The sequence below is a fragment of the Coturnix japonica genome, chromosome 3 (genome assembly GCF_054131305.1).
Source record: "Coturnix japonica strain WE chromosome 3, WE-NBRP24, whole genome shotgun sequence".
In the NCBI taxonomy this organism is placed as follows: Eukaryota; Metazoa; Chordata; class Aves; order Galliformes; family Phasianidae; genus Coturnix; species Coturnix japonica.
In genome coordinates, this window is record NC_140665.1 from 117,647 (window position 1) to 144,366 (window position 26,720).

Genomic DNA, 26,720 nt, shown 5'->3' on the forward strand with positions numbered 1-26,720 from the left:
TCCGAGAAAAGCATGGTTAGAGTGGAGAAAAACCATGAAAAGCTGGGTTAAAGTAGAGAAAATCCAAGAAAAGCATAGTTAGTGCGGAGGAAAACCAAGAAAAGTGGGGTTAGAGCAAAGGAAAGCCAAGAAAAGCGGGATTAGAGCGGAGGAAAACAAAGAAAAGCGGAATAAGTGCGGAGGAAAACCAAGTAAAGCGGGGTTAGAGCGGAGGAAAACCAAGAGAAACGGGGTTAGAGCGGAGAAAAACCAAGAAAAGCGGGGATAGAAGGGAGGAAAACCAAGAAAAAGAAGTTAGAGAGGAAGAAAACGAAGAAAAGCGCAGTTAGAGCAGCAGAAATATGAGAAAAGCATGGTTAGAGTGGAAAAAAACTATAAAGCTGGGTTAGAGTGGAGAAAAACCAAGAAAAAGAAGTTAGAGCGGAGCAAAACGAAGAAAAGCGGGGTTAGTGCGGAGGAAAACCAAGAAAAGCGGGGTTAGTGCGAAGGAAAACCAAGAAAAGCGGGGTTAGAGCAAAGGAAAACCAAGAAAAGCAGGGTTAGAGCGGAGGAAAATAAAGAAAAGTGGGGTTAGAGCGGAGAAAAACCAAGAAAAGCGGGGATAGAAGGGAGGAAAACCAAGAAAAGCAGGGTTAGAGCGGAGGAAATCCAAGAAAATCGAAGTTAGAGCAGAGCAAAACCACTAAAAGCGGAATAAGTGCTGAGGAAAACGAAGAAAAGCGGGGTTAGAGCGGAGGAAAACCAAGAAAAAGAAGTTAGAGAGGAAGAAAACGAAGAAAAGCGCGGTTAGAGCAGCAGAAATATGAGAAAAGATTGGTTAGAGTGGAGAAAAACCATGAAAAGCTCGGTTAGAGTGGAGAAAAACAACAAATCGGGGTTAGTGCGGAGGAAAACCAAGAAAAGAGGTGTTAGTGCGGTGGAAAACCAAGAAAAGCGGCGCTAGACCAAAGGAAAACCAAGAAAAGCGGTGTTAGAGCGGAGGAAAACCAAGAGAAACGGGGTTGGAGCAGAGAAAAACCAAGAAAAGCGGGGATACAAGGGAGGAAAACCAAGATAAGCCGGGTTAGAGTGGAGAAAAACCAAGAAAAGTGAAGTTAGAGCGGAGGAAAACCAAGAAAAGCGGGGTTAGAAAAAAGGAAAACCAACAAGTTGAAGTTAGAGCAGAGGAAATCCAAGAAAAGTGGGGTTAGAGCGGAGGAAAACCAAGAAAAGCGGTGATAGAGCGGAGGAAAACCAAGAAAAGTGGTGTTAGAGCGTAGGAAAACCACTAAAAGCGGTAATAGAGTGGAGGAATGCTAAGAAAAGCGGGGTTAGGGCGGAGAAAAACCAAGAAAAGCAGAATTAGAGCAAAGGAAAACCAAGAAAAGCGAAGTTAGAGCGGAGGAAAACCAAGAAAAGCGGGGTTAGAGCGGAGGAAAACCAAGAAAAGCAAGGTTAGAGCGAAGGAAAACCAAGAAAAGCGGTGATGAAGCGGAGGAAAACCAAGAAAAGTGGTGATAGAGCGTAGGAAAACCACTAAAAGCGGTGATAGAGCGGAGGAAAACCAAGAAAAGCGGGGTTAGAGCGGAGAAAAACCAAGAAAAGCAGGGTTAGAGCAAAGGAAAACCAAGAAAAGCGAAGTTAGGGCGGAGGAAAACTAGGAAAAGCTGGGTTAGAGCGGAGGAAAACCAAGAAAAGCGGGGTTAGAGCGGAGGAAAACCAAGAAAAGCGGGGTTAGATCGGAGGAAAACCAAGAAAAGTGGTGATAGAGCGTAGGAAAACCACTAAAAGCGGTGATAGAGCGGAGGAAAACCAAGAAAAGCGGGGTTAGAGCGGAGAAAAACCAAGAAAAGCAGGGTTAGAGCAAAGGAAAACCAAGAAAAGCGAAGATAGAGCGGAGGAAACCCAAGAAAAGTGGTGTTAGAGCGCAGGAAAACCACTAAAAGCAGTGATAGAGCAGAAGAAAACCAAGAAAAGCGGGGCTAGAGCGGAGAAAAACCAAGAAAAGCAGGGTTACAGCAAAGGAAAACCAAGAAAAGCGAAGTTAGGGCTGAGGAAAACTAGGAAAAGCTGGGTTAGAGCGGAGGAAAACCAAGAAAAGCGGGGTTAGAGCGGAGGAAAACCATGAAAAGCGGGGTTAGATCGGAGGAAAACCAAGAAAAGCGGGGTTAGAGCAAAGGAAAACCAAGAAAAGTGAAGTCAGTGCGGAGGAAATCCAAGAAAAGAGGTGTTAGTGCGGTGGAAAACCAAGAAAAGCGGGGTTAGAGCAAAGGAAAAACAAGAAAAGCGGTGTTAGAGCGGAGGAAAACCAAGAGAAACGGGGTTGGAGCAGAGAAAAACAAAGATAAGCGGGGATAGAGCAGAGGAAAACCAAGAAAATCCGGGTTAGAGAGGAGAAAAACCAAGAAAAGCAGGGTTAGAGCAAAGAAAGCCAAGAAAAGCGGTGTTAGAGCGGAGGAAAACCAAGAAAAGCGAAGTTAGAGCGGAGGAAAACCAAGAAAAGCGGGGTTAGAGCGGAGGAAAACCAAGAAAAGCGGGGTTAGAGCGAAGGAAAACCAAGAAAAGCGGTGATGAAGCGGAGGAAAACCAAGAAAAGTGGTGATAGAGCGTAGGAAAACCACTAAAAGCGGTGATAGAGCGGAGGAAAACCAAGAAAAGCGGGGTAAGAGCGGAGGAAAACCAAGTAAAGTGGGGATAGAGCGGAGGAAATCCAAGAAAAGCGAAGTTAGAGTGGAGGAAAACCAAGAAAAGCAGAATAAGTACGGAGGAAAACCAAGAAAAGCGGGGTTAGAGCAAAGGAAAACCAAGAAAAAGAATTTAGAGAGGAAGAAAACGAAGAAAAGCGCGGTTAGAGCAGCAGAAATCCGAGAAAAGCATGGTTAGAGTGGAGAAAAACCAAGAAAAGCGGGGTTAGTGCAGAGGAAAACCAAGAAAAGCAGGGTTAGTGCAGAGGAAAACCAAGAAAAGCGGGGTTAGATCAAAGGAAAACCAAGAAAAGCTATGTTAGAGCGGAGGAAAACCAAGAGAAACGGGGTTAGAGCAGAGAAAAACCAAGAAAAGCGGGGTTAGAGCGCAGAAAAACCAAGAAAAGCGGAGATAGAAGGGAGGAAAACCAAGAAAAGCGGGGTTAGAGCGGAGGAAAACCAAGAAAAGCGGGGTTAGAGCGGAGGAAAACCAAGAAAAGCGGGGTTAGAGCAAAGGAAAACAAAGAAAAACGGTGTTAGAGCGGAGGAAAACCAAGAAAAGCGGGGTTAGAGCGGAGAAAAACCAAGAAAAGCGGGGATAGAAGGGAGGAAAACCAAGATAAGTGGTGTTAGAGCGGAGGAAAACCAAGAAAAGCAAAGTTAGAGCGGAGGAAAACCAAGAAAAGCGGAATAAGTGTTGAGGAAAACCAAGAAAAGCGGGGTTAGAGCGGAGGAAAACCAAGAAAAAGAAGTTAGAGAGGAAGAAAACGAAGAAAAGCGCGGTTAGAGCAGCAGAAATATGAGAAAAGCATGGTTAGAGTGGAGAAAAACCATGAAAAGCACGGTTAGTATGGAGAAAAACCAAACAAGCGGGGTTAGTGCAGAAGAAATCCAAGAAAAGAGGTGTTAGTGCGGTGGAAAACCAAGAAAAGCGGGGTTAGAGCAAAGGAAAACCAAGAAAAGCGGTGTTAGAGTGGAGGAAAACCAAGAGAAACGGGGTTGGAGCAGAGAAAAACAAAGAAAAGTGGTGATAGAAGGGAGGAAAACCAAGAAAATCCAGGTTAGAGCGGAGAAAAACCAAGAAAAGCAGGGTTAGAGCAAAGAAAGCCAAGAAAAGCGGTGTTAGAGCGGAGGAAAACCAAGAAAAGCGGTGACAGAGCAAAGGAAAAACAAGAAAAGCGGTGTTAGAGCGGAGGAAAACCAAGAAAAGCGGGGTTAGAGCAGAGAAAAACCAAGAAAAGCAGGGTTAGAGCAAAGGAAAACCAAGAAAAGCGAAGATAGAGCGGAGGAAAACCAAGAAAAGTGGTGTTAGAGCGCAGGAAAACCACTAAAAGCGGTGATAGAGCGGAGGAAAAGAAAGAAAAGCTGGGCTACAGCGGAGAAAACCAAGAAAAGCAGGGTTACAGCAAAGGAAAACCAAGAAAAGCGAAGTTAGGGCGGAGGAAAACTAGGAAAAGCTGTGTTAGAGCGGAGGAAAACCAAGATAAGCGGGGTTAGAGCGGAGGAAAACCAAGAAAAGCGGGGTTAGATCGAGGAAAACCAATAAAAGCGGGGTTAGAGCGGAGGAAAAACAAGAAAAGCGGGGTTAGAGCGGAGGAAAACCAAGAAAAGCGGGGTTAGAACGGAGGAAAACCAAGTAAAGCGGGGTTAGAGCGGAGGAAAACCAAGAAAAGCGAAGTTAGAGCGGAGGAAAACCAAGAAAAGCAGAATAAGTGCAGAGGAAAACCATGAAAAGCTGTGTTAGAGTGGAGAAAAACCAAGAAAAGAGGGGTTAGTGCGGAGGAAAACCAAGAAAAGCGGGGTTAGTGCGGAGGAAAACCAAGAAAAGCGGGGTTAGAGCAAAGGAAAACCAAGAAAAGCGGGATTAGAGCGGAGGAAAACAAAGAAAAGCGGAATAAGTGCGGAGGAAATCCAAGAAAAGCGGGGTTAGAGCGGAGGAAAACCAAGAGAAACGGGGTTAGAGCGGAGAAAAACCAAGAAAAGCGGGGATAGAAGGGAGGAAAACCAAGAAAAGCGGGGTTACAGCGGAGGAAAGCCAAGAAAAAGAAGTTAGAGAGGAAGAAAACGTAGAAAAGCGCGGTTAGAGCAGCAGAAATATGAGAAAAGCATGGTTAGAGTGGAGAAAAACCATGAAAAGCACGGTTAGTATGGAGAAAAACCAAACAAGCGGGGTTAGTGCGGAGGAAATCCAAGAAAAGCGGGGTTAGAGCAAAGGAAAACCAAGAAAAGCGGTGTTAGAGCGGAGGAAAACTAGGAAAAGCTGGGTTAGAGCGGAGGAAAACCAAGAAAAGCGGGGTTAGAGCGGAGGAAAACTAGGAAAAGCTGGGTTAGAGCGGAGGAAAACCAAGAAAAGCGGGGTTAGAGCGGAGGAAAACCAAGAAAAGCGGGGTTAGATCGGAGGAAAACCAAGAAAAGCGGGGTTAGAGTGGAAGAAAACCAAGAAAAGCGGGGTTAGAGCGGAGGAAAAACAAGAAAAGCGGTGTTAGAGCGGAGGAAAACCAAGAAAAGCAGGGTTAGAGCGGAGAAAAACCAAGAAAAGCGGGGATAGAAGGGAGGAAAACCAAGATAAGTGGTGTTAGAGCGGAGGAAAACCAAGAAAAGCAAAGTTAGAGCGGAGGAAAACCAAGAAAAGTGGAATAAGTGTTGAGGAAAACCAAGAAAAGCGGGGTAGAGCGGAGGAAAACCAAGAAAAAGAAGTTAGAGAGGAAGAAAACGAAGAAAAGCGCGGTTAGAGCAGCAGAAATATGAGAAAAGCATGGTTAGAGTGGAGAAAAACCATGAAAAGCTGGGTTAGAGTGGAGAAAAACCAAACAAGCGGGGTTAGTGCAGAGGAAATCCAAGAAAAGAGGTGTTAGTGCGGTGGAAAACCAAGAAAAGCGGGGTTAGAGCAAAGGAAAACCAAGAAAAGCGGTGTTAGAGTGGAGGAAAACCAAGAGAAACGGGGTTGGAGCAGAGAAAAACAAAGATAAGTGGTGATAGAAGGGAGGAAAACCAAGAAAATCCGGGTTAGAGCGGAGAAAAACCAAGAAAAACAGGGTTAGAGCAAAGAAAGCCAAGAAAAGCGGTGTTAGAGCGGAGGAAAACCAAGAAAAGCGGGGTTAGAGTGGAGAAAAACCAACAAAAGCAGGGTTAGAGCAAAGGAAAACCAAGAAAAGCGAAGATAGAGCGGAGGAAAACCAAGAAAAGTGGTGTTAGAGGGCAGGAAAACCACTAAAAGCGGTGATAGAGCGGAGGAAAACAAAGAAAAGCTGGGCTAGAGCGGAGAAAACCAAGAAAAGCAGGGTTACAGCAAAGGAAAACCAAGAAAAGCGAAGTTAGGGCGGAGGAAAACTAGGAAAAGCTGGGTTAGAGCGGAGGAAAACCAAGAAAAGCGGGGTTAGAGCGGAGGAAAACCAAGAAAAGCGGGGTTAGATCGAGGAAAACCAATAAAAGCGGGGTTAGAGCGGAGGAAAAACAAGAAAAGCGGGGTTAGAGCAGAGGAAAACCAAGAAAAGCGGGGTTAGAGCGGAGGAAAACCAAGAAAAGCAGGGTTAGAGCGGAGGAAAACCAAGAAAAGCGAAGTTAGAGCGGAGGAAAACCAAGAAAAGCAGAATAAGTGCAGAGGAAAACCATGAAAAGCTGTGTTAGAGTGGAGAAAAACCAAGAAAAGAGGGGTTAGTGCGGAGGAAAACCAAGAAAAGCGGGGTTAGTGCGGAGGAAAACCAAGAAAAGCGGGGTTAGAGCAAAGGAAAACCAAGAAAAGCGGGATTAGAGCGGAGGAAAACAAAGAAAAGCGGAATAAGTGCGGAGGAAATCCAAGAAAAGCGGAATAAGTGCAGAGGAAATCCAAGAAAAGCGGGGTTAGAGCGGAGGAAAACCAAGAGAAACGGGGATAGAAGGGAGGAAAACCAAGAAAAGCGGGGTTACAGCGGAGGAAAGCCAAGAAAAAGAAGTTAGAGAGGAAGAAAACGTAGAAAAGCGCGGTTAGAGCAGCAGAAATATGAGAAAAGCATGGTTAGAGTGGAGAAAAACCATGAAAAGCTCGGTTAGAGTGGAAAAAAACCAAACAAGCGGGGTTAGTGCGGAGGAAATCCAAGAAAAGCGGGGTTAGAGCAAAGGAAAACCAAGAAAAGCTAATTTAGAGTAAAGAAAAACCATGAAAAGCTGGGTTAGAGTGGAGAAAAACCAAGAAAAGTGGTGTTAGAGCGTAGGAAAACCAAGAAAAGCAGGGTTAGAGCACAGGAAAACCAAGAAAAGCGGGGTTAGAGCGGAGGAAAACTAGGAAAAGCTGGGTTAGAGCGGAGGAAAACCAAGAAAAGCGGGGCTGGAGCGGAGAAAAACCAAGAAAAGCAGGGTTACAGCAAAGGAAAACCAAGAAATCGAAGTTAGAGCGTAGGAAAACTAGGAAAAGCGGGGTTAGAGCGGAGGAAAACCAAGAAAAGCGGGGTTAGAGCGGAGGAAAACCAAGAAAAGCGGGGTTAGAGCGGAGGAAAAACAAGAAAAGCGGGGTTAGAGCAGAGGAAATCCAAGAAAAGCGGGGTTAGAGCGGAGGATAACAAAGAAAAGCAGGGTTAGAGCGGAGGAAAACCAAGTAAAGCGGGGTTAGAGTGGAGGAAAACCAAGAAAAGCGAAGTTAGAGCGGAGGAAAACCAAGAAAAGCAGAATAAGTGCGGAGGAAAACCAAGAGAAACGGGGTTAGAGCGGAGAAAAACCAAGAAAAGCGGGGATAGAAGGGAGGAAAACCAAGAAAAGCGGGGTTATATAGGAGGAAAACCAAGAAATGCGGGATTAGAGCAGAGGAAAACCAAGAAAACCGGAATAGGTGCAGAGGAAAACCAAGAAAAGCGGGGTTAGAGCGGAGGAAAACCAAGAAAAAGAAGTTAGAGAGGAAGAAAACAAAGAAAAGCGCAGTTAGAGCAGCAGAAATCCGAGAAAAGCATTGTTAGAGTGGAGAAAAACCATGAGAAGCTAGGTTAGAGTAGAGAAAATCAAAGAAAAGCATAGTTAGTGCGGAGGAAAACCAAGAAAAGTGGGGTTAGAGCAAAGGAAAACCAAGAAAAGCTATTTTAGAGCGGAGGAAAACCAAGAAAAACGGGGTTAGAGCGGAGAAAAACCAAGAAAAGTGGTATTAGACCGTAGGAAAACCAAGAAAAGCGGTGATAGAGCGGAGGAAAACCAAGAAAAGTGGTGTTAGAGCGTAGGAAAACCACTAAAAGCGGAGATAGGTGGAGGAAAACCAAGAAAAGCAAGGTTAGTGCGGAGGAAAACCAAGAAAAGCAGGGTTAGAGCGAAGGATAACCAAGAAAAGCGGGGTTAGCGCGGAGGAAAACCAAGTAAAGCGGGGTTAGAGCGGAGGAAAACCAAGAAAAGCGAAGTTAGAGCGGAGGAAAACCAAGAAAAGCAGAATAAGTGCGGAGGAAAACCATGAAAAGCTGGGTTAGAATGGAGAAAAACCAAGAAAAGAGGGGTTAGTGCAGAGGAAAACCAAGAAAAGTGAGGTTAGTGCGGAGGAAAACCAAGAAAAGTGGGGTTAGAGCAAAGGAAAACCAAGAAAAGCGGGATTAGAGCGGAGGAAAACAAAGAAAAGCGGAATTAGTGCGGAGGAAAACCAAGAAAAGCGGGGTTAGAGCAATGGAAAACCAAGAGAAACAGGGTTAGAGCGGAGAAAAACCAAGAAAAGCGGAAATAGAAGGGAGGAAAACCAAGTAAAGCAGAATAAGTGCTGAGGAAAACCAAGAAAAGCGGGGTTACAGCAGAGGAAAACCAAGAAAAAGAAGTTAGAGAGGAAGAAAACGAAGAAAAGCGCGGTTAGAGCAGCAGAAATATGAGAAAAGCATGGTTAGAGTGGAGAAAAACCATGAAAAGCTCGGTTAGAGTGTAGAAAAACCAAAAAAGCGGGGCTAGTGCGGAGGAAAACCAAGAAAAGAGGTGTTAGTGCGGTGGAAACCAAGAAAAGCGGGGTTAGAGCAAAGGAAAACCATGAAAAGCTGTGTTAGAGCGGAGGAAAACCAAGAGAAACGGGGTTAGAGCAGAGAAAAACCAAGAAAAGCAGGATTACAGCAAAGGAAAACCAAGAAAAGCGAAGTTAGTGCGGAGGAAAACTAGGAAAAGCGGGGTTAGAGCGGAGGAAAACCAAGAAAAGCGGGGCTAGAGCGGAGAAAAACCAAGAAAAGCAGGGTTACAGCAAAGGAAAACCAAGAAATCGAAGGTAGAGCGGAGGAAAACTAGGAAAAGCGGGGTTAGAGCGGAGGAAAACCAAGAAAAGCGGGGTTAGAGCGGAGGAAAACCAAGAAAAGCGGGGTTAGAGCGGAGGAAAACCAAGAAAAGCGGGGTTAGAGCAGAGGAAAACCAAGAAAAGCGGGGTTAGAGCGTTGGAAAACCAAGAAAAGCGGGGTTAGAGCGGAGGATAACCAAGAAAAAGAATTTAGAGTGGAAGAAAATGAAGAAAAGCGCGGTTAGAGCAGCAGAAATATGAGAAAAGCATGGTTAGAGTGGAGAAAAACCATGAAAAGCTCGGTTAGAGTGGAGAAAAACCAAATAAGCGGGGCTAGTGCGGAGGAAAACCAAGAAAAGAGGTGTTAGTGCGGTGGAAAACCAAGAAAAGCGGGGTTAGAGCGGAGGAAAACCAAGAAAAGCGGGGTTAGAACGGAGGAAAACCAAGAGAAACGGGGTTAGAGCAGAGTAAAACCAAGAAAAGCAGGATTACAGCAAAGGAAAACCAAGAAAAGCGAAGTTAGTGCGGAGGAAAACTAGGAAAAGCGGGGTTAGAGCGGAGGAAAACCAAGAAAAGCGGGGCTAGAGCGGAGAAAAACCAAGAAAAGCAGGGTAACAGCAAAGGAAAACCAAGAAAAGCGAAGTTAGAGCGGAGGAAAACTAGGAAAAGCGGGGTTAGAGCGGAGGAAAACCAAGAAAAGCGGGGTTAGAGCGGAGGAAAACCAAGAAAAGCGGGGTTAGAGCGGAGGAAAACCAAGAAAAGCGGGGTTAGATCAGAGGAAAACCAAGAAAAGCTGGGTTAGAGCTAAGGATAACCAAGAAAAAGAAGTTAGAGAGGAAGAAAACGAAGAAAAGCACGGTTAGAGCAGCAGAAATATGAGAAAAGCATGGTTAGAGTGGAGAAAAACCATGAAAAGCTCGGTTAGAGTGGAGAAAAACCAAAAAAGCGGGGCTAGTGCGGAGGAAAACCAAGAAAAGAGGTGTTAGTGCGGTGGAAAACCAAGAAAAGCGGGATTAGAGCAAAGGAAAACCAAGAAAAGCGGTGTTAGAGCGGAGGAAAACCAAGAGAAACGGGGTTAGAGCAGAGAAAAACCAAGAAAAGCAGGATTACAGCAAAGGAAAACCAAGAAAAGCGAAGTTAGTGCGGAGGAAAACTAGGAAAAGCGGGGTTAGAGCGGAGGAAAACCAAGAAAAGCGGGGCTAGAGCGGAGAAAAACCAAGAAAAGCAGGGTTACAGCAAAGGAAAACCAAGGAAAGCGAAGTTAGAGCGGAGGAAAACTAGGAAAAGCGGGGTTAGAGCGGAGGAAAACCAAGAAAAGCGGGGTTAGAGCGGAGGAAAACCAAGAAAAGCGGGGTTAGAGCGGAGGAAAACCAAGAAAAGCGGGGTTAGAGCGGAGGAAAACCAAGAAAAGCGGGATTAGAGCGGTGGAAAACCAAGAAAAGCGGGGTTAGAGCGGAGGAAAACCAAGAAAAAGAATTTAGAGAGGATGAAAACGAAGAAAAGCGCGGTTAGAGCAGCAGAAATATGAGAAAAGCATGGTTAGAGTGGAGAAAAACAATGAAAAGCTCGGTAAGAGTGGAGAAAAACCAAAAAAGCGGGGTTAGTGCGGAGGAAAACCAAGAAAAGAGGTGTTAGTGCGGTGGAAAACCAAGAAAAGCGGGGTTAGAGCAAAGGAAAACCACTAAAAGCGGTGATAGAGCGGAGGAAAACCAAGAAAAGTGGTGTTAGAGCGTAGGAAAACCAAGAAAAGCGGTGATAGAGCAGAGGAAAACCAAGAAAAGCGGGGTTAGAGCGGTGGAAAACCAAGAAAAGCAGGGTTAGTGCGGAGGAAAACCAAGAAAAGCGGGGTTAGAGCGGAGGAAAACCAAGAAAAGCGGAATAAGTGCGGAGGAAAACCTAGAAAAGCGGGGTTAGAGCGGTGGAAAACCAAGAAAAGCGGGTTTAGAGCAGAGGAAAACCAAGAAAAGCGGGGTTAGAGCGGAGGATAACCAAGAAAAGCAGGGTTAGAGCGGAGGAAAACCAAGTAAAGCGGGGTTAGAGAGGAGGAAAACCAAGAAAAGCGAAGTTAGAGCGGAGGAAAACCAAGAAAAGCAGAATAAGTGCGGAGGAAAACCAAAAAAAGTGGAATTAGAGCGGAGGAAAACCAAGAAAAAAATTTAGAGTGGGAGAAAATGAAGAAAAGCGCGGTTAGATCAGCAGAAATCCGAGAAAAGCATGGTTAGAGTGGAGAAAAACCATGAAAAGCTGGGTTACAGTGGAGAAAAAACAAGAAAAGCGCGGTTAGTGCGGAGGAAAACCAAGAAAAGCGGGGTTAGAGCAAAGGAAAACCAAGAAAAGCGGTGTTAGAGTGGAGGTAAACCAAGTAAAGTGGGGATAGAGCGGAAGATAACCAAGAAAAGCAAAGTTAGAGCGGAGGAAAACCAAGAAAATCAGAATAAGTACGGAGGAAAACCAAGAAAAGCGGGGTTAGATAGGAGGAAAACCAAGAAAAAGAATTTAGAGAGGAAGAAAACGAAGAAAAGCGCGGTTAGAGCAGCAGAAATCCGAGAAAAGCATGGTTAGAGTGGAGAAAAACCAAGAAAAGCAGGGTTAGTGCGGAGGAAAACCAAGAAAAGAGGGATTAGTGCAGAGGAAAACAAAGAAAAGCGGGGTTAGAGGAAAGGAAAACCAAGAAAAGCTATGTTATAGCGGTGGAAAACCAAGAGAAACGGGGTTAAAGCGGAGAAAAACCAAGAAAAGCGGGGTTAGAGCGCAGAAAAACCAAGAAAAGCGGGTTAGAGCGGAGGAAACCAAGAAAAGCGGAGTTAGAGCGGAGGAAAACCAAGAAAAGTGGGGTTAGAGCGGAGGAAAACCAAGAAAAGCGGGGTTAGAGCAAAGGAAAACCAAGAAAAACGGTGTTAGAGCAAAGGAAAACAAAGAAAAGCGGGGATAGAGCGGAGAAAAACCAAGAGAAGCGGGGATAGAAGGGAGGAAAACCAAGATAAGTGGCGTTAGAGCATAGGAAAACCACTAAAAGCGGTGATAGGGTGGAGGAAAACCAAGAAAAGCAGGGTTAGTGCGGAGTAAAACCAAGAAAAGCAGGGTTAGAGCGGAGGATAACCAAGAAAAGCGGGGTTAGAGCGGAGGAAAACCAAGTAAAGCGGGGTTACAGCGGAGGAAAACCAAGAAAAAGAATTTAGAGAGGAAGAAAACGAAGAAAAGCGCAGTTAGAGCAGCAGAAATATGAGAAAAGCATGGTTAGAGTGGAGAAAAACCAAGAAAAGGTCGGTTAGAGTGGAGAAAAACCAAAAAAGCGGGGTTAGTGCGGAGGAAAACCAAGAAAAGAGGTGTTAGTGCGGTGGAAAACCAAGAAAAGCGGGGTTAGAGCGTAGGAAAACCACTAAAAGCGATGATAGAGTGGAGGAAAACCACTAAAAGCAATGATAGAGCGGAGGAAAACCAAGAAAAGCGGGGTTAGAGCGGAGGGAAACCAAGAAAAGCGAAGTTAGAGCGGAGGAAAACCAAGAAATACGGGGTTAGAGCGGAGGAAAACCAAGAAAAGCGGGGTTAGAGCGAAGGAAAACCAAAAAAAGCGGTGATGAAGCGGAGGAAAACCAAGAAAAGTGGTGATAGAGCGTAGGAAAACCACTAAAAGCGGTGATAGAGCGGAGGAAAACCACGTAAAGTGGGGATAGAGCGGAAGATTACCAAGAAAAGCAAAGTTAGAGCGGAGGAAAACCAAGAAAAGCAGAATAAGTGCGGAGGAAAACCATGAAAAGCTGGGTTAGAATGGAGAAAAACCAAGAAAAGAGGGGTTAGTGCGGAGGAAAACCAAGAAAAGCGGGGTTAGTGCGGAGGAAAACCAAGAAAAGTGGGGTTAGAGCAAAGGAAAACCAAGAAAAGCGGGATTAGAGCAAAGGAAAACCAAGAAAAACGGTGTTAGAGCAAAGGAAAACCAAGAAAAGCGGGGTTAGAGCGGAGGAAAACCAAGAGAAACGGGGTTAGAGCGGAGAAAAACTAAGAAAAGCGGGGATAGAAGGGAGGAAAACCCAGAAATACGGAATAAGTGTTGAGGAAAATTAAGAAAAGCGGGGTTACAGCGGAGGAAAACCAAGAAAAAGAAGTTAGAGAGGAAGAAAACGAAGAAAAGCGCGGTTAGAGCAGCAGAAATATGAGAAAAGCATGGTTAGAGTGGAGAAAAACCATGAAAAGCTCGGTTAGAGTGGAGAAAAACCAAAAAAGCGGGGTTAGTGCGGAGGAAAACCAAGAAAAGAAGTGTTAGTGAGGTGGAAATCCAAGAAAAGCGGGGTTAGAGCAAAGGAAAACCAATAAAAGCGGTGATAGAGTGGAGGAAAACTAAGAAAAGCGGGGTTAGGGCGGAGAAAAACCAAGAAAAGCAGGGTTAGAGCAAAGGAAAACCAAGAAAAGCGAAGTTAGAGCGGAGGAAAACCAAGAAAAGCGGGGTTAGAGCGGAGGAAAACCAAGAAAAGCGGGGTTAGAGCGAAGGAAAACCAAAAAAAGCGGTGATGAAGCGGAGGAAAACCAAGAAAAGTGGTGATAGAGCGTAGGAAAACCACTAAAAGCGGTGATAGAGCGGAGGAAAACCAAGAAAAGCGGGGTTAGAGCGGAGAAAATCCAAGAAAAGCAGGTTTAGAGGAAAGGAAAACCAAGAAAAGCGAAGATAGAGCGGAGGAAAACCAAGAAAAGCGGGGTTAGAGCGGAGGAAAACCAAGAAAAGCGGGGTTAGAGCGGAGGAAAACTACGTAAAGTGGGGATAGAGCGGAAGATAAACAAGAAAAGCAAAGTTAGAGAGGAGGAAAACCAAGAAAAGCAGAATAAGTACGAAGGAAAACCAAGAAAAGCGGGGTTAGTGCGGAGGAAAACCAAGAAAAGCGGGGTTAGATCGGAGGAAAACCAAGAAAAAGAATTTAGAGAGGAAGAAAAAGAAGAAAAGCGCGGTTAGAGCAGCAGAAATCCGAGAAAAGCATGGTTAGAGTGGAGAAAAACCAAGAAAAGCAGGGTTAGTGCGGAGGAAAACCAAGAAAAGAGGGGTTAGTGCAGAGGAAAACCAAGAAAAGCGGTGTTAGAGCAAAGGAAAACCAAGAAAAGCTATTTTAGAGCGGAGGAAAACCAAGATAAACGGGGTTAGAGCGGAGAAAAACCAAGAAAAGCGGGGTTAGAGCGCAGAAAAACCAAGAAAAGCGGGGATAGAAGGGAGGAAAACCAAGAAAAGCGGGGTTAGAGCGGAGGAAAACCAAGAAAAGCGGGGTTAGAGCGGAGAAAAACCAAAATAAGCAAGGATAGAAGGGAGGAAAACCAAGAAAAGTGGGGTTAGAGCGGAGGAAAACCAAGAAAAGCAAAGTTAGAGCTGAGGAAATCCAAGAAAAGCGGAATAAGTGCTGAGGAAAACCAAGAAAAGCGGGGTTAGTGCGGAGGAAAACCAAGAAAAATTAGTTAGAGAGGAAGAAAACGAAGAAAAGCGCGGTTAGAGCAGCAGAAATATGAGAAAAGCATGGTTAGAGTGGAGAAAAACCATGAAAAGCACGGTTAGAATGGAGAAAAACCAAACAAGCGGGGTTAGTGCAAATGAAAACCAAGAAAAGAGGTGTTAGTGCGGTGGAAAACCAAGAAAAGCGGGGTTAGAGCAAAGGAAAACCAAGAAAAGCGGTGTTAGTGCGGAGGAAAACCAAGAGAAACGGGGTTGGAGCAGAGAAAAACAAAGATAAACGGGGATAGAAGGGAGGAAAACCAAGAAAATAAGGGTTAGAGCGGAGAAAAAAGAAGAAAAGCAGGGTTAGAGCAAAGGAAAACCAAGAAAAGCGGGGTTAGAGCGGAGGAAAACCAAAAAAAGCGGTGATAGAGCGGAGGTAAACCAAGAAAAGTGGTGTTAGAGCGTAGGAAAACCAAGAAAAGCGGTGATAGAGCGGAGGAAAACCAAGAAAAGCGGGGTTAGAGCGGAGGAAAACCAAGAAAAGTGGGGTTAGAGCGGAGGAAAACCAAGAAAAGCGGGGTTAGAGCGGAGGAAAACCAAGTAAAGCGGTGTTAGAGTGGAGGAAAACCAAGAAAAGCGAAGTTAGAGCGGAGGAAAACCATGAAAAGCAGAATAAGTGCGGAGGAAAACCAAGAAAAGCGGGGTTAGTGCGGAGGAAAACCAAGAAAAAGAATTTAGAGAGGAAGAAAACCAAGAAAAGCGCGGTTAGAGCAGCAGAAATCCGAGAAAAGCATGGTTAGAGTGGAGAAAAACCATGAAAAGCTGGGTTAGAGTGGAGAAAACCAAGAAAAGCGGGGTTAGTGCGGAGGAAAACCAAGAAAAGCGGGGTTAGAAAGGAGGAAAACCAACAAAAGTGAAGTTAGAGCGGATGAAATCCTAGAAAAGTGGGGTTAGAGCGGAGGAAAACCAAGAAAAGCGGTGATAGAGTGGAGGAAAACCAAGAAAAGCGGGGTTAGAGCGGAGAGAAACCAAGAAAAGCAGGGTTAGAGCGGAGGGAAACCAAGAAAAGCGGGGTTAGATCGGAGGAAAACCAAGAAAAAGAATTTAGAGAGGAAGAAAACGAAGAAAAGCGCGGTTAGAGCAGCAGAAATCCGAGAAAAGCATGGTTAGAGTGGAGAAAAACCAAGAAAAGCGGGGTTAGAGCGTAGAAAAACCAAGAAAAGCTGGGTTAGAGTGTAGGAAAACCAAGAAAAGCGTGGTTAGAGCAAAGGAAAACCAAGAAAAACGGTGTTAGAGCGGAGGAAAACCAAGAAAAGCGGGCTTAGAGCGGAGAAAAACCAAGAAAAGCGGGGATAGAAGGGAGGAAAACCAAGAAAAGTGGGGTTAGAGCGGAGGAAAACCAAGAAAAGCAAAGTTAGAGCGAAGGAAATCCAAGAAAGGCAGAATAAGTGCTGAGGAAAACCAAGAAAAGTGGGGTTAGAGCGGAGGTAAACCAAGAAAAAGTAGTTAGAGAGGAAGAAAACGAAGAAAAGCACGGTTAGAGCAGCAGAAATATGAGAAAAGCATGGTTAGAGTGGAGAAAAACCATGAAGAGCACGGTTAGAATGGAGAAAAACCAAACAAGCGGGGTTAGTGCAAATGAAAACCAAGAAAAGAGGTGTTAGTGCGGTGGAAAACCATGAAAAGCTGGGTTAGAGTGGAGAAAACCAAGAAAAGCGGGGTTAGTGCGGAGGAAAACCAAGAGAAACGGCGTTTGAGCAGAAAAAAACAAAGATAAGCGGGGATAGAAGGTAGGAAAACCAAGAAAATCCGGGTTAGAGCGGAGAAAAACCAAGAAAAGCAGGTTTAGAGCAAAGGAAAACCAAGAAAAGCGGGGTTAGAGCGGAGGAAAACCAAGAAAAGCGGTGATAGAGCGGAGGAAAACAAAGAAAAGCGGGGTTAGAGCGGAGGGAAACCAAGAAAAGCGGGGTTAGAGCGAAGGAAAACCAAGAAAAGCGGTGATAGAGCAGAGGAAAACCAAGAAAAGTGGTTATAGAGCGGAGGAAAACCACTAAAAGCGGTGATAGAGCGGAGGAAAACCAAGAAAAGCGGGGTTAGAGCGGAGGAAAACCAAGAAAAGCAGGGTTAGAGCAAAGGAAAACCAAGAAAAGCGAAGATAGAGCAAAGGAAAACCAAGAAAAGCGGGGTTAGAGCGGAGGAAAACCATGAAAAGCGGGGTTAGAGCGGAGGAAAACCAAGAAAAGCGGGGTTAAAGCAAAGGAAAACCAAGAAAAACGGTGTTAGAGCGGAGGAAAACCAAGAAATGCGGGGTTAGAGCGGAGAAAAACCAAGATAAGTGGGGATAGAAGGGAGGAAAAACAAGAAATGTGGGGTTAGAGCGGAGGAAAACCAAGAAAAGCAAAGTTAGAGCTGAGGAAATCCAAGAAAAGCGGAATAAGTGCTGAGGAAAACCAAGAAAAGCGGGGTTAGTGCGGAGGAAAACCAAGGAAAAGAAGTTAGAGAGGAAGAAAACGAAGAAAAGCGCGGTTAGAGCAGCAGAAATATGAGAAAAGCATGGTTAGAGTGGAGAAAAACCATGAAAAGCACGGTTAGAATGGAGAAAAACCAAACAAGCGGGGTTAGTGCGAATGAAAACCAAGAAAAGAAGTGTTAGTGCGGTGGAAAACCAAGAAAAGCGGAGTTAGAGCAAAGGAAAACCAAGAAAAGCGGGGTTAGAGCGGAGGAAAACCAAGAGAAACGGGGTTGGAGCAGAGAAAAACAAAGATAAACGGGGATAGAAGGGAGGAAAACCAAGAAAATAGGGGTTAGAACGGAGAAAAAAGAAGAAAAGCAGGGTTAGAGCAAAGGAAAACCAAGAAAAGCGGGGTTAGAGCGGAGGAAAACCAAAAAAAGCGGTGATAGAGCGGAGGTAAACCAAGAAAAGTCGTGTTAGAGTGGAGAAAAACCAAGAAAAGAGGTGATAGAGCGGAGGAAAACCAAGAAAAGTGGTGATAGAGCGTAGGAAAACCACTAAAAGTGGTGATAGAGCGGAGGAAAACCAAGAAAAGCGGGGTTAGAGCGGAGAAAAACCAAGAAAAGCAGGGTTAGAACAAAGGAAAACCAAGAAAAGCGGTGATAGAGTGGAGGAAAACCAAGAAAAGCGGGGTTAGAGCGGAGAAAAATTAAGAAAAGCAGGGTTAGAGCAAAGGAAAACCAAGAAAAGCGAAGATAGAGCGGAGGAAAACCAAGAAAAGCGGGGTTAGAGCGGAGGGAAACCAAGAAAAGCGGGGTTAGAGCGGAGGGAAACCAAGAAAAGCGGGGTTAGAGCGAAGGAAAACCAAGAAAAGCGGTGATAGAGCAGAGGAAAACCAAGAAAAGTGGTTATAGAGTGTAGGAAAACCACTAAAAGCGGTGATAGAGCGGAGGAAATCCAAGAAAAGCGGGGTTAGAGCGCAGAAAAACCAAGAAAAGCAGGGTTAGAGCAAAGGAAAACAAAGAAAAGCGAAGATAGAGCAAAGGAAAACCAAGAAAAGCGGGGTTAGAGCGGAGGAAAACCATGAAAAGCGGGGTTAGAGCGGAGGAAAACCAAGAAAAGCGGGGTTAGAACGGAGGAAAACCAAGGAAAGTGGGGATAGAGCGGAAGATAACCAAGAAAAGCAAAGTTAGAGCGGAGGAAAACCAAGAAAAGCAGAATAAGTACGGAGGAAAACCAAGAAAAGCGGGGTTAGATCGGAGGAAAACCAAGAAAAAGAATTTAGAGAGGAAGAAAACGAAGAAAAGCGCGGTTAGAGCAACAGAAATCCGAGAAAAGCATGGTTAGAGTGGAGAAAAACCAAGAAAAGCGGGTTTAGAGCGCAGAAAAACCAAGAGAAGCTGGGTTAGAGTGGAGGGAAACCAAGAAAAGCGGGGTTAGAGCGGAGGAAAACCAAGAAAAGCGGTGTTAGAGCGGAGGAAAACCAAGAAAAGCGGGGTTAGAGCAAAGGAAAACCAAGAAAAACAGGGTTAGAGCGGAGGAAAACCAAGAAAAGCGGGCTTAGAGCGGAGAAAAACCAAGAAAAGCGGGGGTAGAAGGGAGGAAAACCAAGAAAAGTGGGGTTAGAGCGGAGGAAAACCAAGAAAAGCAAAGTTAGAGCGGAGGAAATCCAAGAAAAGCAGAATAAGTGCTGAGGAAAACCAAGGAAAGTGGGGTTAGAGCGGAGGTAAACCAAGAAAAATTAGTTAGAGAGGAAGAAAACGAAGAAAAGCACGGTTAGAGCAGCAGAAATATGAGAAAAGCATGGTTAGAGTGGTGAAAAACCATGAAGAGCACGGTTAGAATGGAGAAAAACCAAACAAGCGGGGTTAGTGCAAATGAAAACCAAGAAAAGAGGTGTTAGTGCGGAGGAAAACCAAGAGAAACGGCGTTTGAGCAGAAAAAAACAAAGATAAGCGGGGATAGAAGGTAGGAAAACCAAGAAAATCCGGGTTAGAGCGGAGAAAAACCAAGAAAAGCAGGTTTAGAGCAAAGGAAAACCAAGAAAAGCGAGGTTAGAGCGGAGGAAAACCAAGAAAAGCGGTGATAGAGCGGAGGAAAACCAAGAAAAGCGGGGTTAGAGCGGAGGGAAACCAAGAAAAGCGGGGTTAGAGCGAAGGAAAACCAAGAAAAGCGGTGATAGAGCAGAGGAAAACCAAGAAAAGTGGTTATAGTGCTTAGGAAAACCACTAAAAGCGGTGATAGAGCGGAGGAAAACCAAGAAAAGCGGGGTTAGAGCGGAGGGAAACCAAGAAAAGCGGGGTTAGAGCGAAGGAAAACCAAGAAAAGCGGTGATAGAGCAGAGGAAAACCAAGAAAAGTGGTTATAGAGCCTAGGAAAACCACTAAAAGCGGTGATAGAGCGGAGGAAAACCAAGAAAAGCGGGGTTAGAGCGGAGGAAAACCAAGAAAAGCAGGGTTAGAGCAAAGGAAAACCAAGAAAAGCGAAGATAGAGCAAAGGAAAACCAAGAAAAGCGGGGTTAGAGCGGAGGAAAACCAAGAAAAGCGGGGTTAGAACGGAGGAAAACCAAGGAAAGTGGGGATAGAGCGGAAGATAACCAAGAAAAGCAAAGTTAGAGCGGAGGAAAACCAAGAAAAGCAGAATAAGTACGGAGGAAAACCAAGAAAAGCGGGGTTAGTTCGGAGGAAAACCAAGAAAAAGAATTTAGAGAGGAAGAAAACGAAGAAAAGCGCGGCTAGAGCAGCAGAAATCCGAGAAAAGCATGGTTAGAGTGGAGAAAAACCAAGAAAAGCGGGGTTAGTGCGGAGGAAAACCAAGAAAAGAGGAGTTAGTGCAGAGGAAAACCAAGAAAAGCGGGGTTAGAGCAAAGGAAAACCAAGAAAAGCTATGTAAGAGCGAAGGAAAACCAAGAAAAAAGGGGTTAGAGAGAAGAAAATCCAAGAAAAGCGGGGTTAGAGCGCAGAAAAACCAAGAAAAGCGGGGATAGAAGGGAGGAAAACCAAGACAAGAGGGGTTAGAATGAAGGAAAACCAAGAAAAGCGGGGTTAGAGCGGGGGAAAACCAAGAAAAGCGGGGTTAGAGCGGAGGAAAACCAAGAAAAGCGGGGTTAGAGCGGAGGAAAACCAAGAAAAGCGAAGTTAGAGCGGAGGAAAACCAAGAAAAGTGGAATAAGTGCGAAGGATAACCAAGAAAAGTGGGGTTAGATCGGAGGAAAACCAAGAAAAGCGGTGTTAGAGCGGAGGAAAACCAAGAAAAGCGGGGTTAGAGCAAAGGAAAACCAAGAAAAACGGTGATAGAGTGGAGGAAAACCAAGAAAAGCGGGGTTAGAGCGGAGAAAAACCAAGAAAAGCAGGGTTAGAGCAAAGGAAAACCAAGAAAAGCGAAGTTAGAGCGGAGGAAAACCAAGAAAAGCGGGGTTAGAGCGAAGGAAAACCAAGAAAAGCGGTGATAGAGCAGAGGAAAACCAAGAAAAGTGGTTATAGAGCGTAGGAAAACCACTAAAAGCGGTGATAGAGCGGAGGAAAACCAAGAAAAGCGGGGTTAGTGCGCAGAAAAACCAAGAAAAGCAGGGTTAGAGCAAAGGAAAACCAAGAAAAGCGAAGATAGAGCAAAGGAAAACCAAGAAAAGCGGGGTTAGAGCGGAGGAAAACCATGAAAAGCGGGGTTAGAGCGGAGGAAAACCAAGAAAAGCGAAGTTAGAACGGAGGAAAACCAAGGAAAGTGGGGAAAGAGCGGAAGATAACCAAGAAAAGCAAAGTTAGAGCGGAGGAAAACCAAGAAAAGCAGAATAAGTACGGAGGAAAACCAAGAAAAGCGGGGTTAGATCGGAGGAAAACCAAGAAAAAGAATTTAGAGAGGAAGAAAACGAAGAAAAGCGCGGTTAGAGCAGCAGAAATCCGAGAAAAGCATGGTTAGAGTGGAGAAAAACCAAGAAAAGCGGGGTTAGAGCGCAGAAAAACCAAGAAAAGCTGGGTTAGAGTGGAGGGAAACCAAGAAAAGCGGGGTTAGAGCGGAGGAAAACCAAGAAAAGCGGTGTTAGAGCGGAGGAAAACCAAGAAAAGCGGGGTGAGAGCAAAGGAAAACCAAGAAAAACGGTGTTAGAGCGGAGGAAAACCAAGAAAAGCGGGCTTAGAGCGGAGAAAAACCAAGAAAAGCGGGGGTAGAAGGGAGGAAAACCAAGAAAAGTGGGGTTAGAGCGGAGGAAAACCAAGAAAAGCAAAGTTAGAGCGAAGGAAATCCAAGAAAAGCAGAATAAGTGCTGAGGAAAACCAAGAAAAGTGGGGTTAGAGCGGAGGTAAACCAAGAAAAAGTAGTTAGAGAGGAAGAAAACGAAGAAAAGCACGGTTAGAGCAGCAGAAATATGAGAAAAGCATGGTTAGAGTGGAGAAAAACCATGAAGAGCACGGTTAGAATGGAGAAAAACCAAACAAGAGGGGTTAGTGCAAATGAAAACCAAGAAAAGAGGTGTTAGTGCGGTGGAAAACCATGAAAAGCTGGGTTAGAGTGGAGAAAACCAAGAAAAGCGGGGTTAGTGCGGAGGAAAACCAAGAGAAACGGCGTTTGAGCAGAAAAAAACAAAGATAAGCGGGGATAGAAGGTAGGAAAACCAAGAAAATCCGGGTTAGAGCGGAGAAAAACCAAGAAAAGCAGGTTTAGAGCAAAGGAAAACCAAGAAAAGCGGGGTTAGAGCGGAGGAAAACCAAGAAAAGCGGTGATAGAGCGGAGGAAAACCAAGAAAAGCGGGGTTAGAGCGGAGGGAAACCAAGAAAAGCGGGGTTAGAGCGAAGGAAAACCAAGAAAAGCGGTGATAGAGCAGAGGAAAACCAAGAAAAGTGGTTATAGAGCTTAGGAAAACCACTAAAAGCGGTGATAGAGCGGAGGAAAACCAAGAAAAGCGGGGTTAGAGCGGAGGGAAACCAAGAAAAGCGGGGTTAGAGCGAAGGAAAACCAAGAAAAGCGGTGATAGAGCGAGGAAAACCAAGAAAAGTGGTTATAGAGCTTAGGAAAACCACTAAAAGCGGTGATAGAGCGGAGGAAAACCAAGAAAAGCGGGGTTAGAGCGGAGGAAAACCAAGAAAAGCGGGGTTAGAACGGAGGAAAACCAAGGAAAGTGGGGATAGAGCGGAAGATAACCAAGAAAAGCAAAGTTAGAGCGGAGGAAAACCAAGAAAAGCAGAATAAGTACGGAGGAAAACCAAGAAAAGCGGGGTTAGATCGGAGAAAAACCAAGAAAAGCAGGGTTAGAGCAAAGGAAAACCAAGAAAAGCGAAGATAGATTAAAGGAAAACCAAGAAAAGCGGGGTTAGAGCGGAAGAAAGCCATGAAAAGCGGGGTTAGAGCGGAGGAAAACCAAGAAAAGCGGGGTTAGAACGGAGGAAAACCAAGGAAAGTGGGGATAGAGCGGAAGATAACCAAGAAAAGCAAAGTTAGAGCGGAGGAAAACCAAGAAAAGCAGAATAAGTACAGAGGAAAACCAAGAAAAGCGGGGTTAGATCGGAGGAAAACCAAGAAAAAGAATTTAGAGAGGAAGAAAACGAAGAAAAGCGCGGCTAGAGAAGCAGAAATCCGAGAAAAGCATGGTTAGAGTGGAGAAAAACCAAGAAAAGCGGGGTTAGTGCGGAGGAAAACCAAGAAAAGAGGAGTTAGTGCAGAGGAAAACCAAGAAAAGCGGGGTTAGAGCAAAGGAAAACCAAGAAAAGCTATGTTAGAGCGAAGGAAAACCAAGAAAAACGGGGTTAGAGAGGAGAAAATCCAAGAAAAGCGGGGTTAGAGCGCAGAAAAACCAAGAAAAGCGGGGATAGAAGGGAGGAAAACCAAGACAAGAGGGGTTAGAATGAGGGAAAACCAAGAAAAGCGGGGTTAGAGCGGGGGAAAACTAAGAAAAGCGGGGTTAGAGCGGAGGAAAACCAAGAAAAGCGGGGTTAGAGCGGAGGAAAACCAAGAAAAGCGAAGTTAGAGCGGAGGAAAACCAAGAAAAGTGGAATAAGTGCGAAGGATAACCAAGAAAAGCGGGGTTAGAGCGGAGGAAAACCAAGAAAAGCGGTGTTAGAGCGGAGGAAAACCAAGAAAAGCGGGGTTAGAGCAAAGGAAAACCAAGAATAACGGTGTTAGAGCGGAGGAAAACCAAGAAAAGCGGGCTTAGAGCGGAGAAAAACCAAGAAAAGCGGGGGTAGAAGGGAGGAAAACCAAGAAAAGTGGGGTTAGAGCGGAGGAAAACCAAGAAAAGCAAAGTTAGAGCGAAGGAAATCCAAGAAAAGCAGAATAAGTGCTGAGGAAAACCAAGAAAAGCGGGGTTAGAGCGGAGGTAAACCAAGAAAAAGTAGTTAGAGAGGAAGAAAACGAAGAAAAGCACGGTTAGAGCAGCAGAAATATGAGAAAAGCATGGTTAGAGTGGAGAAAAACCATGAAGAGCACGGTTAGAATGGAGAAAAACCAAACAAGCGGGGTTAGTGCAAATGAAAACCAAGAAAAGAGGTGTTAGTGCGGTGGAAAACCATGAAAAGCTGGGTTAGAGTGGAGAAAACCAAGAAAAGCGGGGTTAGTGCGGAGGAAAACCAAGAGAAACGGCGTTTGAGCAGAAAAAAACAAAGATAAGCGGGGATAGAAGGTAGGAAAACCAAGAAAATCCGGGTTAGAGCGGAGAAAAACCAAGAAAAGCAGGTTTAGAGCAAAGGAAAACCAAGAAAAGCGGGGTTAGAGCGGAGGAAATCCAAGAAAAGCGGTGATAGAGCGGAGGAAAACCAAGAAAAGCGGGGTTAGAGCGGAGGGAAACCAAGAAAAGCGGGGTTAGAGCGAAGGAAAACCAAGAAAAGCGGTGATAGAGCAGAGGAAAACCAAGAAAAGTGGTTATAGAGCGTAGGAAAACCACTAAAAGCGGTGATAGAGTGGAGGAAAACCAATAAAAGCGGGGTTAGAGCGGAGGAAAACCAAGAAAAGCAGGGTTAGAGCGAAGGAAAACCAAGAAAAGCGAAGATAGAGCAAAGGAAAACCAAGAAAAGCGGGGTTAGAGCGGAGGAAAACCATGAAAAGCGGGGTTAGAGCGGAGGAAAACCAAGAAAAGCGGGGTTAGAACGGAGGAAAACCAAGGAAAGTGGGGATAGAGCGGAAGATAACCAAGAAAAGCGAAGTTAGAGCGGAGGAAAACCAAGAAAAGCAGAATAAGTACGGAGGAAAACCAAGAAAAGCGGGGTTAGATCGGAGGAAAACCAAGAAAAAGAATTTAGAGAGGAAGAAAACGAAGAAAAGCGCGGTTAGAGCAGCAGAAATCCGAGAAAAGCATGGTTAGAGTGGAGAAAAACCAAGAAAAGCGGGGTTAGAGCACAGAAAAACCAAGAAAAGCTGGGTTAGAGTGGAGGAAAACCAAGAAAAGCGGGGTTAGAGCAAAGGAAAACCAAGAAAAACGGTGTTAGAGCGGAGGAAAACCAAGAAAAGCGGGCTTAGAGCGGAGAAAAACCAAGAAAAGCGGGGGTAGAAGGGAGGAAAACCAAGATAAGTGGGGTTAGAGCGGAGGAAAACCAAGAAAAGCAAAGTTAGAGCGAAGGAAATCCAAGAAAAGCAGAATAAGTGCTGAGGAAAACCAAGAAAAGCGGGGTTAGAGCGGAGGTAATCCAAGAAAAAGTAGTTAGAGAGGAAGAAAACGAAGAAAAGCACGGTTAGAGCAGCAGAAATATGAGAAAAGCATGGTTAGAGTGGAGAAAAACCATGAAGGGCACGGTTAGTGCGGAGGAAAACCAAGAAAAGAGGAGTTAGTGCAGAGGAAAACCAAGAAAAGCGGGGTTAGTGCAAAGGAAAACCAAGAAAAGCTATGTTAGAGCGGAGGAAAACCAAGACAAGAGGGGTTAGAATGAAGGAAAACCAAGAAAAGTGAAGTTAGAGCGGATGAAAACCAAGAAAAGCGGGGTTAGAGAGGAGGAAAACCAAGAAAAGCGGGGTTAGAGCGGATGAAAACCAAGAAAAGCGGGGTTAGAGCGGAGGAAAACCAAGAAAAGCGGGGTTAGAGCGGAGGAAAACCAAGAAAAGCGGGGTTAGAGCGGAGGAAAACCAAGAAAAGCGAAGTTAGAGCGGAGGAAAACCAAGAAAAGTGGAATAAGTGCGGAGGATAACCAAGAAAAGCGGGGTTAGAGCGGAGGAAAACCAAGAAAAAGAAGTTAGAGAGGAGGAAAACGAAGAAAAGCGCGGTTAGAGCAGCAGAAATCCGAGAAAAGCATGGTTAGAGTGGAGAAAAACCATGAAAAGCGGGGTTAGAGCGGAGAAAAACCAAGAAAAGCGGGGTTAGAGAGGAGAAAATCCAGGAAAAGCGGGGTTAGAGCGCAGAAAAACCAAGAAAAGCGGGGATAGAAGGGAGGAAAACCAAGACAAGAGGGGTTAGAATGAAGGAAAACCAAGAAAAGCGGGGTTAGAGCGGAGGAAAACAAAGAAAAGCGGGGTTAGAGCGGAGGAAAACCAAGAAAAGCGGGGTTAGAGCGGAGGAAAACCAAGTAAAGCGAAGTTAGAGCGGAGGAAAACCAAGAAAAGTGGAATAAGTGCGGAGGATAACCAAGAAAAAGAAGTTAGAGAGGAAGAAAACGAAGAAAAGCGCGGTTAGAGAAGCAGAAATCCGAGAAAAGCATGGTTAGAGTGGAGAAAAACCAAGAAAAGCGGGGTTAGAGCGGAGAAAAACCAAGAAAAGCGGGGTAACTGCAGAGGAAAACCAAGAAAAGAGGGGTTAGTGCGGAGGAAAACCAAGAAAAGCGGGGTTAGAGCAAAGGAAAAACAAGAAAAGCGGGGTTAGAAAGGAGGAAAACCAACAAAAGTGAAGTTAGAGTGGAGGAAATTCTAGAAAAGTGGGGTTAGAGCAGAGGAAAACCAAGAAAAGCGGTGATAGAGCGGAGGAAAACCAAGAAAAGCGGGGTTAGAGCGTAGGAAAACCACTAAAAGCGGTGATAGAGTGGAGGAAAACCAAGAAAAGCGGGGTTAGAGCGGAGAAAAACCAAGAAAAGCAGGGTTAGAGCAAAGGAAAACCAAGAAAAGCGAAGTTAGAGCGGAGGAAAACCAAGAAAAGCGGGGTTAGAGTGGAGGAAAACCAAGAAAAGCGGGGTTAGAGCGGAGGAAAACCAAGAAAAGCGGTGATAGAGCGGAGGAAAACCGAGAAAAGAGGTGATAGAGCGTAGGAAAACCACTAAAAGCAATGATAGAGCGGAGGAAAACCAAGAAAAGCGGGGTTAGAGCGGAGGGAAACCAAGAAAAGCGGGGTTAGAGCGAAGGAAAACCAAGAAAAGCGGTGATAGAGCGAGGAAAACCAAGAAAAGTGGTTATAGAGCTTAGGAAAACCACTAAAAGCGGTGATAGAGCGGAGGAAAACCAAGAAAAGCGGGGTTAGAGCGGAGGAAAACCAAGAAAAGCGGGGTTAGAACGGAGGAAAACCAAGGAAAGTGGGGATAGAGCGGAAGATAACCAAGAAAAGCAAAGTTAGAGCGGAGGAAAACCAAGAAAAGCAGAATAAGTACGGAGGAAAACCAAGAAAAGCGGGGTTAGATCGGAGAAAAACCAAGAAAAGCAGGGTTAGAGCAAAGGAAAACCAAGAAAAGCGAAGATAGATTAAAGGAAAACCAAGAAAAGCGGGGTTAGAGCGGAAGAAAGCCATGAAAAGCGGGGTTAGAGCGGAGGAAAACCAAGAAAAGCGGGGTTAGAACGGAGGAAAACCAAGGAAAGTGGGGATAGAGCGGAAGATAACCAAGAAAAGCAAAGTTAGAGCGGAGGAAAACCAAGAAAAGCAGAATAAGTACGGAGGAAAACCAAGAAAAGCGGGGTTAGATTGGAGGAAAACCAAGAAAAAGAATTTAGAGAGGAAGAAAACGAAGAAAAGCGCGGCTAGAGAAGCAGAAATCCGAGAAAAGCATGGTTAGAGTGGAGAAAAACCAAGAAAAGCGGGGTTAGTGCGGAGGAAAACCAAGAAAAGAGGAGTTAGTGCAGAGGAAAACCAAGAAAAGCGGGGTTAGAGCAAAGGAAAACCAAGAAAAGCT